Consider the following 10,098-nt stretch of genomic DNA (forward strand, 5'->3'; position numbering starts at 1 on the left):
ATAGCAAGCCCCCCCCCCCGAGTCCTTTTTTGAAGGGTGGCATGGAAATCCGATCAACCAAGTCGGAGCAGTAGTTCACAAAGCATGCAACTGTTGGGGTAGCAGCCCAAGAGACAGCTTTTGGGAGGGACGATGGTTGAGTTTGTCCATGCTTTTCTGTTGTGACCTGTGGTTTGCCCAGGAGGCCTGGATTTGCTTGCAGGAAGTTATCTGTTTGAAGGGTTAGCATGTCTGACCTTGGTCCCCCAAGCAAACATGCATTGCGTTGGCACTTCTCTGCATGGCACGCTTCAGGGCTGACACATTACCCAGTGGCCTCCAAATGCCCACAGGTTCACCAGCCTCTGAACTGGCCTGTCTCTGGTGGAAATCGCTTGACTGAGGGCACGCACTTAGCAGTAATGCACTTTTTGTAAAGATGATCAATCGGGGTGCCCATAATGATCTGCCAGTAGCTAGGGTGAGAGAGAGTCAGGCCATAAATCCATGTGAATTTATATTCTCGCCAGATCTGTACCATTACTTTACCTCTTGTTAAAACCAAACAGCTGCCTTTGTATTTCGCCAGCCTCTGTTCAGCAGGATATACGAGCGTTTGTATGCTCCGGCTGTTGTAACAGTGCCCTTGTAATGCATCCGTGTTGTACATCCTCAGGGCACCTGTGCTATTCAGAGCAATTCCCCCAGTGCCACTCTTATTTGCTAACGGGCTCCGTTCTCCGTCGGATGCATGTAGCTGCATCTGTAGTTTGCTGAAGTTGGTTGTTTACCTCGGCTTTAACCTGTGGCAAAAGTTTTAAACAGCTGGTTTTGATTAAAATACCTCCTGATTTTTCTCCTTGGATAAGTATTAGATTGAAGCAATTCCCTAGTCCCCCAGGTTTGGCTTTCTTTCTTCCTCATTTTTTTAATGTGCAAGATCTGCACTAGCATGCTACCAGCTATTTCCTGATCAATGGCAGTTCCTACGCCAGCTGTTTTGCAAGTCGCACGGTTAGCCTAAAAATCAGAGCCATCCGATTGACTGGCCGGGGCACATTGCATGCCCGTGACTTGTCCTGAACGTCCTTGAGACTCTTCTAACCGCTGGAGAACATTTTCTGATTCGTAGTGGTGCTTCTTTGAATGCACCGCAGCCTGTCTTTGATGCAGGAGGTCTGCAGGTAGTTTACATTTTACAGATATTGCAGTCACTGGAAAATACAACATTGGCAGGAGACTGAACACAACTCAAGCTGTCGAGTCTGCCCTCCTGCTCAAGGCAGGATCACCTCTGTCTAAATCATCCTACGCAAGTGCTCGTCTAACCTATTCTTAACACTGCATGAATAACGCTCATGCACAGCCACCAGGCACCGTGTCTCAAAACATCAAAACACCCTAATTTGGCTGAGGTAAAGCGGGTGCTGCCAATGCTGTGCCACTGCAAGGGCAGGAAGGAGGTTGATAAAACATGCTTCGGAGATCCGAGGCAGAGGGCCATGCCCCAGGCTGCAGGAGATGGTAAAACCCCCAAAGTCCATGCTGATCTGTCCAGGATCCCAAATGTGGCAACCGATCTGATTCCAAGCGGAGGAGCGAGACCCACGTCTTCCTCTCTGCACATGGGCAGCCTAACTTGTGGTTGCACCCCTTGCCATGGGCAGGTAAGTGAGGCTTCATTTTGGAGGGTTTGATGGAAGATTTCGTAATCCTTCCAGTCCCAATTTGGAGAGAGCTGGGCGTTTGCCTTCAGCACTGTAGGACGATCTTCACGTGCATCGTCATGGCGTCTTTGTAGTGTATGGCCAGAAGAAATTCATGTGGGGCAGGCTTGGTATCATCTCCCACATTCGCTGTCCTTGATGAACCCTGCTCTCCATTGGCATTTTGTTACCGGCAGACAGCATCTTTCCAGATGCCCTTCCAAGGGTTGTCACCATGTAAAGAGATGGCACCAGTTGCTCAAGGAGTTTGCACTCAATGTTATTTCTATCTACAGGATTTCTGTGGGACTGAAGCGGACAGAGAGAGACTGAAGCGGGTGCAAACCTATCTTTAGGTGCAAAACAGCTAGTTATCCAATGGCAAAAAGTCTGTGTAGCGGGGAGGGCTGAGGATAGCATGCCAATGAAACCAGAGCTATATTAGAAGCTGATGCATCTCTATCACCCTTTTGTAGTTATACTCCTCATTTTGGTTCATCCAGGCAGTTATTTTCAGGCAGGAGGCTACATCCAGTACTTTCTGGAATAAGAAATCCCAGTGGTTTGTCAGATGTTTACCCTCTTATCCAGCATAAACATGAGTGTCCAACTCCGGATTTACTTCCTTTCCTTGTGTAAAGCCCTTGCTAGGCATCACAGAATAGGTCTGGCCTGTGATTTAGAGTACCATCCTGCATTGGACCTGATGAGAGGTGCATGGTGGAAGGATGCAAGAGATGGAAAAAGGCCTTATGAAGCTGGTTTAAGGGTTACAAGCTGTTGAAGCAGCTCTGTTACTTTATCAAAGAGCCCGGGAAATACGGACAGAACACAGTCGTCCCGTGTTATTGCTCAACGCACGGCGCGTGAAATATTTAGCAGCTTTGCATATAGGCTTGCAGTGCGTATGCACCGCCAAGCACAGGGCCCAAAGCAGGGTTCATTTCCCAGACAACGCAGCATGCAATGTAGAGGCATGGGATTTGGACGCTCCCATGACAAATACAATTCACCTTTTATTAATGCAGAGTGACACGTGGGGAAAGCATTGCCTAAACTTCTGCTGCTTGCTGGTAGACAGGCTCTAGGCTGCTGTAAACACCATGGAGCAGGCTTAGACATAGCAAGAGGAAACATGATATATTATATTAATAGATAGTTATATAAAGCCATGGGATAGTGGAGTTGGAAGGAAGCTGGTGCTGCATGTGATTCAGCATAGTCCTTCTAGCCTTTCCCTTGTACTCTGATAGATTCAGGCCTCCTTCACATGGACTGTCAAAAAAGGAGGATGGCAGCCAGAAGGCAGGTGTCCTGCAGCCGTAGGTGGAGAGCAATGGCTATCTACCTTCTTTTGACCATAGGTATCCAAAAATCTGGAGGTTGCATTGCAAATCCTGAGTTTGAAATAAATTAGGGGTTCTGTTTATTTTCCCTGTGGTAGCTGAGCTGTTCAAACTCGGATGCCCATTCGATGCCCATGAAGACCATTGCGTGCATCTGTAAGAATATTCCAAATGAAATGCAATGCTGAGATAAGTCATGAGAAATCATAGCATGGGCACAGGTACCTACAATCAACAAATGCTGCAGGGGCAGGGATGGCCATATTTAGGGCACCTGTCCAAAGACCTTGATAGCAAGCCATTTAACTCAGCTTTTCTTTGAGCTTAGGGCCAGAGAAGGAGGCCAAACCAGAGGTGCACTGCCTAGCAGCATGCTGGTTGGCACCGGCATTATTTCACTTGAATGCAGAACACCTGAAGAAACTTTGTTCAGGAAAGGGAGGACGGCTAACATTTGACTTCCCTTGTGTGTCTGATCATGGGGTAACACTGGGCATTTCTCAGCAGCCACCAAGGCTAGAGGTGCACATTCCCTGTGTTGTCTTTCTTGCTTTAATGAAAACTTGCGTAATCACAGGCCTCCAGGAGCTGAAACTTAAGGGAAACGTTACTTCTCACAAGACTTGGCATCGCTGCATCTCACGGACGCTGACACTGCTACAGATCTGGTAAATTATTGTCGTCTTTGCAATGTGGTATTTTATCCGAACGTTGTGCTTGACCTCAGATGTTAAATACCTGGGGCTGTCTTCTTAACCAGAGTGTAGTAATGTTTGCAGAAGCAAGAACAAGCCTTTGAAAAGTTGTAGTGTGAAAAAGAAGAAGTATTTCGCAGACTGTCCTCAGATTTATCCTTAGCTCATTTTGGAGTTCAGCTTTTTAAATTGGGCCTTCCAGTACATTAAAGCGAATGAATCAGACTCCAGCACGGACTTGATTAATATGAAGCCAGAGCAGAAATTTCACCACTCTCCACACTTGTATTTTTCAACATTAGATCCAGTTAATAAAAATGCATAGGCCCGTTTTTATACAGCTCCTTCCTATGTTCTTCTCTTGGATCTTCTGATTTGTCTGAGGATCCGGATGCCGAACAGATTATAAAAGGCCTTGATTGAGGTATTGATTTATGAAATTAGATTCTACACGTCTTCCCAGGAAATGCCATTTTCAGATAGCTTTGTCTTCTACTTCCTGATTATGAGGTGAGTCCTTATCTAGCTAAATGGGCCCTAATCACAGAAGGTAAAAAATGTGACACGTCTTGATTTTTCAGGAGCGAACTGTTTCTCCCTGTTCATTTGAGGGGTTTAGCGGGCTCTCTTCTATCCAAGGCTGAGCCAGTACTCAGCACCTGAGGCTTCTTCCTTTTGTTTTTCTCCTTAAATCCTATCCTCGGTGTTGTGAGTCATTCTGCTAAGGGCCATTTTGCTTTCACTGTATTTTAGAAGAAATTATTAACCAGCAAGACTCGGAGAGAGGTTAATAGGGGGTCTTGACTTAGCAGGGAAGGTTAAGTGCAGCTTCCTTCCTGACCTGGAACCAAACTTCAGCAGAACAAAGATAGCAGCCGAGGGGACTCATTTGTACTGTCGGCAGATCTCATCTCCACTTTTATTTTAGCACATCGTGCCCATGCCTGGCAGCTTGGGGGAAGTGATAGGGTAGACACTTCGAGCGGTAGCAAGACAGTGCCTCTGCCTCCCCTTCATGTGATGCACATGGGTCTGGGCACAGGAGGCTTGAAAACAGACCCAGGAGCTCAGAAATTTTGCAGCCTGCCAGACCTCTGCACCCTCCAGCCCGGCTCTGGAGCAAGCTGGATTTTTTTCTGGCTTCTCCGATAGATCCTGCCACATGCCCCGTGGCTTCTTTGGGGCAAAACGGTGCAGAGAGGGAGCTCTCTGAGGGTAACGTTCTGCTCTCCGCCTGTCATTCAGAGTCCCTGAAGGGCAATCCCAGGTGCACCAAGGAAGAAATGTGCTCAGCCCTGCTCCAATTCCTGCCCATCTCCATGCCCCCAGCTTTGCTGATTGTCCTAGACTCAAAACACCTGCCAACATTTTCTTTCCTTGTCAAGGCCTCCCTTGGTTTTCATGCAACCAAAATACCCATTTCTGTGCCAGTGTCACTGATAGGCACTAATGCTGTGCAGCCTTCCCTTTGAAATACCTGTGCAGCAAGAGCTAAGCAGCTGGTCTTGGGCATGGGGTGAAAGAGATGGTTAATGACTAATGACGATTAATGTCAACCGAGCAAGTTTTTTGGGTGTGTATCTGAATGTAATAGGTGTCAGGGCAGTAACGATTAGATCAGACTACATGTCTGAGGGGTGCTTTGTCATAGTTGCTTGTTTGTCTTCAAGACACCTCTACAACCTGGAAATGAACTGACTGATTTAATTGTACTAAATATTGTGCCAGGTTCCATTAAATCATTTTGCCTTGTGCTAGTACGGCTGGGATTTGGAGAGAGAGGGAGACAGAGCTGCCATTGCTTGATGGGTCTGGGCTGATCCTTTCCCCTGTGATGAATAACATAATCTGTTATTTATTCAGCAATCATGCCCGAAGGCCTCCCAGCTCCAAAACAGACATAAAAAAACAACCAAAGTCTCCATGATCCAAAACAAATCCTGAGCCAGGGCGGAGACGGCATGAGATGCATGTGTACCCCCGCCCGCAGTGCCACGTTCATGGATAACACCCCCTCCAAGCAAAGCCTCCAAATGCAAGGTCGAGATGCCATCAGTCGTATCCAAGGGGCCAGGATTATGGCCTGCATTAAAGGGGTAAAAAAGCATCACTTGAGACCCTTCATTGAGAAGACCTGGTTTCCCAGCCTCCAGAGAAGATGCACGATATTCAGCTTCTTCCCGAGGCGGTAGAGGAGGACAGCATTTTTTGAAGCTTTATGCAACAGAAGCAAGAATTGATCAGCAAGGACTTGAGGCTCCTCCCTAGCTGAGCTACAGGTAACAAAGGTAGCTCAACAAGTATGGGGGGTCACTAAGTCTCATGATGCACCTGAGCCAGCAGGTTTACAGCGAGCCTGTGGACTCCTCTCTCTCCATGTCTTTCTTTTGCTCAGACCAGCAGCAGCTCAGTAATTATTTCATGTTTGAAACACCTGTAGCCCCTGAGTGGTTATAGCCTACAGAGCTGGGAATGGGTCCAGACATGCCCTCAGCTGGGAATCCTAATCATAAACCAAGGGAGGAATTTCCCCCACCAGGAACAGTGGGGATGAATTAGCAAAGAGCAGTAGACAAGGGGGAAAAGGAGGACGAGGCTTTCTTACCCCTCGCTCTGGGCCATTCTTCTGGACCAGCCTGCTCTGTCTCTGTCTCGGGTCCCTGGGATGATGGGTAAGCAGATCTGTGGGCAGTTCTGGGTGTTTAGCTGGCAGCTGCCTGCTCACTTTTACATGCCTCATGTGAAAACAGACTTTTTATCTGGGAATGCAGTCTATGTTCAGAGCCACTTTGGACTTTCAGTGGGAAACTCTCTCCAGCACACTGCCATGTTCAGGCTTCAGCTCATGAGAGCGGAGATGCCTAAATAAAGCAGTATTGTAGATCTGCTGCTTTTAGGTGAGACTGCTAATAATACTCAAGGTTCAGTGGCTTTCCTAGCAGGAACCCAGCCTTCTCAAGAGGCAAACCTCCACTTCTTTCTCTCCTGAAACCAAGCTGAGATGCTGCTGTTCTTTTCTTCCCTGCAGATGAGATCATTTTACATAGTATTCCTCATATAAGCTGCTTAATCAAAATTATTCATCACCAGGGATCCTGGTTTTCTCTGGTTTAAAGAAATCCCCAATTTTCGGTTTAAAAAAAAAAAAAAGTAACCCCAAATCCACATTTTTCCATGATTAAAATGTAATGCCACTATATCTATATCCATAGATATGCATATAGTAGTGGTGTTTCATTTAACTGGCGGAAAAATGTGGAATTGGGGTTACTTAACTGAAAATTGGGGATTTTTTTTTTTAATCAGAGAAAACCAGGATCCCTGTTCATCACTTTGCTACCCAGGTATTTATTAGAAACCCATTCATAATTGAGATCTAGGCTAGGCTGGGTTGCCCAAATATCACTAGTGGCTAGGCTGGGTTGCCCAAATATCACTAGTGGTTGTGTTAGGAACCTACAGATCTGAAGCAGTCTTGAAGGCCTAGTGGTAAGTTGTGTGGTTCTTGTGACTCGCAAGGTTTTAAACATCTATAAATCAGCACCGTCTTTAGCGAGTAGAAATTGCTGCTGGTCATCTTCAGACAGCCTGTTTGCACCAATTAAAGGGAAATTTACACAAGTATACCCAGGCTTGCAAAAGGTTTTCAGCAGTTGCTATCGCCTCTTCATTGTGCTCCTTCAAGAAGATTTGGTAGAGTCCAGCAGATCTTTTCTCCCTGCCGACAGGAGCCAGCCGTTGTGTCGCTGATCCCAGTCCACGTGCACTAGCAGTGGTAAGAACTGGGTGCGTGAAACAACTTCCATCTCTTCACACCGCAGCCCCCCGATAGGAGCCAGGCAGTGGTTTCTTCAGATTTCCATTAGCAGAAATGGCTGTTTTGCATATGCCACTGGTTTGTCTGAGCAAGAGTGTTTAATTGCTAACAGGCCATATCTTGCAGGGAAGAGAGTTGATCGCATGCCGTCATTTGTAGCGGGGCTCCCGAGGGATTGGGGATTCACAGCAGATGGCGGCTGAAACTTGCTCCTATTGTTTATCTGGGCACCGTGCTGCGCTGGTCGGTGCATGGGCATCGCCTCTGCGATATCGCCTGCCCGTATGTTATATGCTGCAACAAAACTACTGCAAACCGCAAGTCCCCTTCACTGCAAATCTTGGCTTTATTTCTAAATTCTTCAGGTTAACAGTGACCACAGTGATATGGACCTGTGTGGAAGGAAGGGGCCCTGCATTTCAAGGCTACGCAGTTTTGGGATCGATAAATGGTGCAACATTTGCAAAACAAAGCCTTTTTTTCATGCAACACTGCATAGCCTTATTTTTCTTAGATTACAAGCCCGATGAGACAAAGACAGCAGAAAGACCATCACGTCTTTATTTGAAGCCACATTCTTGTACGAAGGCTCCCACGGTCACTACGGGAGTGCCAGTTGTGCAGACCTCTGTTGTGAACAGACTGGCGCTTTCTTAACCAAGCCCCAACCTGGGGCACTTGACATGGCAGTCGCGTGGAGGCACTCATCTCTGCACCTGCAGAAGGTTGTCAAATGCAACAAATCCCACACTTTTAACATTTTCAAAACTTGTATTTGACAAAACAAAATTTGTAGTTTCTTCCGTGTGTAGTAGCTAGTGGTAAACGGGTGCTACTGGGCACTTTAAGAGTAAGATAGCTGAATGCAGGTTTTAGGTACGTCGGCCGATGAGGTTGTTTGGGTATCTTTTTAGATTTTAGGGGTGTGACGTTTGGATGATCCACATGTCAGAAGAATCATGCGAACCTGTGCGCCTGCACTCCCAGAGCAGACAACTTCATTTAGAAGCAAGGTTTATGGTCCTTCCAGCTTCTCATTCAAGAACGGCTCATGTCATGACCTCCTGCCCTAACGAGCCTATGGTTCTGCTTCTTCTGTGTTGGCATGTATTTGTGGTGGCGGTCGGGGACTGGGGCTGGAGAGCGGAGAAACCTGGCAAGCTAGCAATGGAAAACAAGAATACCTTAGTAATGAAAATTCAACTGGCAGAGATGAGTTGTTTGGCTGAAGCTGTACAGAGTTTGTTTCATCTCCTTCCTCACAAAAGAAACTGTGTCACTGTAGGAAAACTAATTTAAACAGTATAGTTGGAAACACAAATAAAAGCACACAATGAACTGGAAATGTACTGCACATGGTTTGGAAACTTTCCTGGGTGTTTCAGTTTTGCCATTAAAAAAAAAAAAAATTTGTAAAAAAACCTGGAGGCTTCACCCCATGGGCTGTTTTGTCGGTCTGAGTACTGGATAAGTGGGGCGGGGAGGGGTTGTTTATAAGCTTTTGCAGGCCTTATTTGACCCTCTCGGCCAAACTTTTTTTTTAAACTCTTCTTGGCAAACTTGCCATAGTAATGCTCTCGGCTTGAGAGCCTGTGTAGATGCATAATTTAAAGAGCTGCAGAAGCTCCAGTCTCCTGTTGTGTTTCGGGGACTTGCCCACATGATTCACGCCTGCCTGCCAGAGAGCCCACGCGCTTTGCCCATTGAGGCCTGCTAAGTCTTGCTGTGGTCCAGAGGGGTCAGCAGCCAGCCAGGTTTTTTTGTTCTGTACTTGCCATTTTATGACGTAGCCAGAAGTCACGCCGTGCAATCACAGGGAAACCGAAACGAGCAAAGATGGGGGTACTCGGCCCCTGAAACAATAATGGTTCCAGAAACCAGGTTTTTTGTGTTCACCCTGGCATTTGTCAAGTGCTTGTACGCACCCCTGCAGACAGAGCGGAGACGCTGCATTTAGCATCTTTATCCTCATACAGGTGCTAGCATAGTCACTCGGTTAGTTGTGAGTCTGGGTTCCCTTGTGCATGACCTGTACGTTTTGCTGAAGTTTCGTGACACCTTTCTAATCGCCGCCTCTTTCATTTGTCTTTCCCTCCTCTCAACAAAGCAGACCAGCATGTGTGCATTTTCAGCCTTCAGTTCCTCTCGCTTTCTCTGCCCATGTCTCAGTCTCGAACCAGCATGTGATATCTCCCCTCTAAACCTCACACTGAGTAAGGTGACTGCCCTATTTATTTTGGGTAATTGTCCTGATGAATTCCTGTGTGTGACTTCTGCATTTGCATATTTTCTTGTGCAAAGATTGGAAGGCATTTGAGTGCGAGAGCAAGTTGACACAATCAGGTCCTTAGCAGAGGTGGGGTTTTCATCTTGAACTGTGCAAATATTTGGAGCCAGGTCTATGCCAGCATGTGGTTAACTCCTATGTGGGTATATCCCGCTTGTGGGTAAGAACTTGGGCACGATCCTCAGCAAAGACGCACCATGGCAATTCCTGGCTTCTGCAGCCTGGCAGGGCAAATTCCACCGATACCAACCCCCCCCCCCCCCCCCCC

This window comes from Gavialis gangeticus, unplaced genomic scaffold (genome assembly GCF_001723915.1).
Source record: "Gavialis gangeticus isolate Ggan-Ray unplaced genomic scaffold, GavGan_comp1, whole genome shotgun sequence".
NCBI lineage: Eukaryota > Metazoa > Chordata > Crocodylia > Gavialidae > Gavialis > Gavialis gangeticus.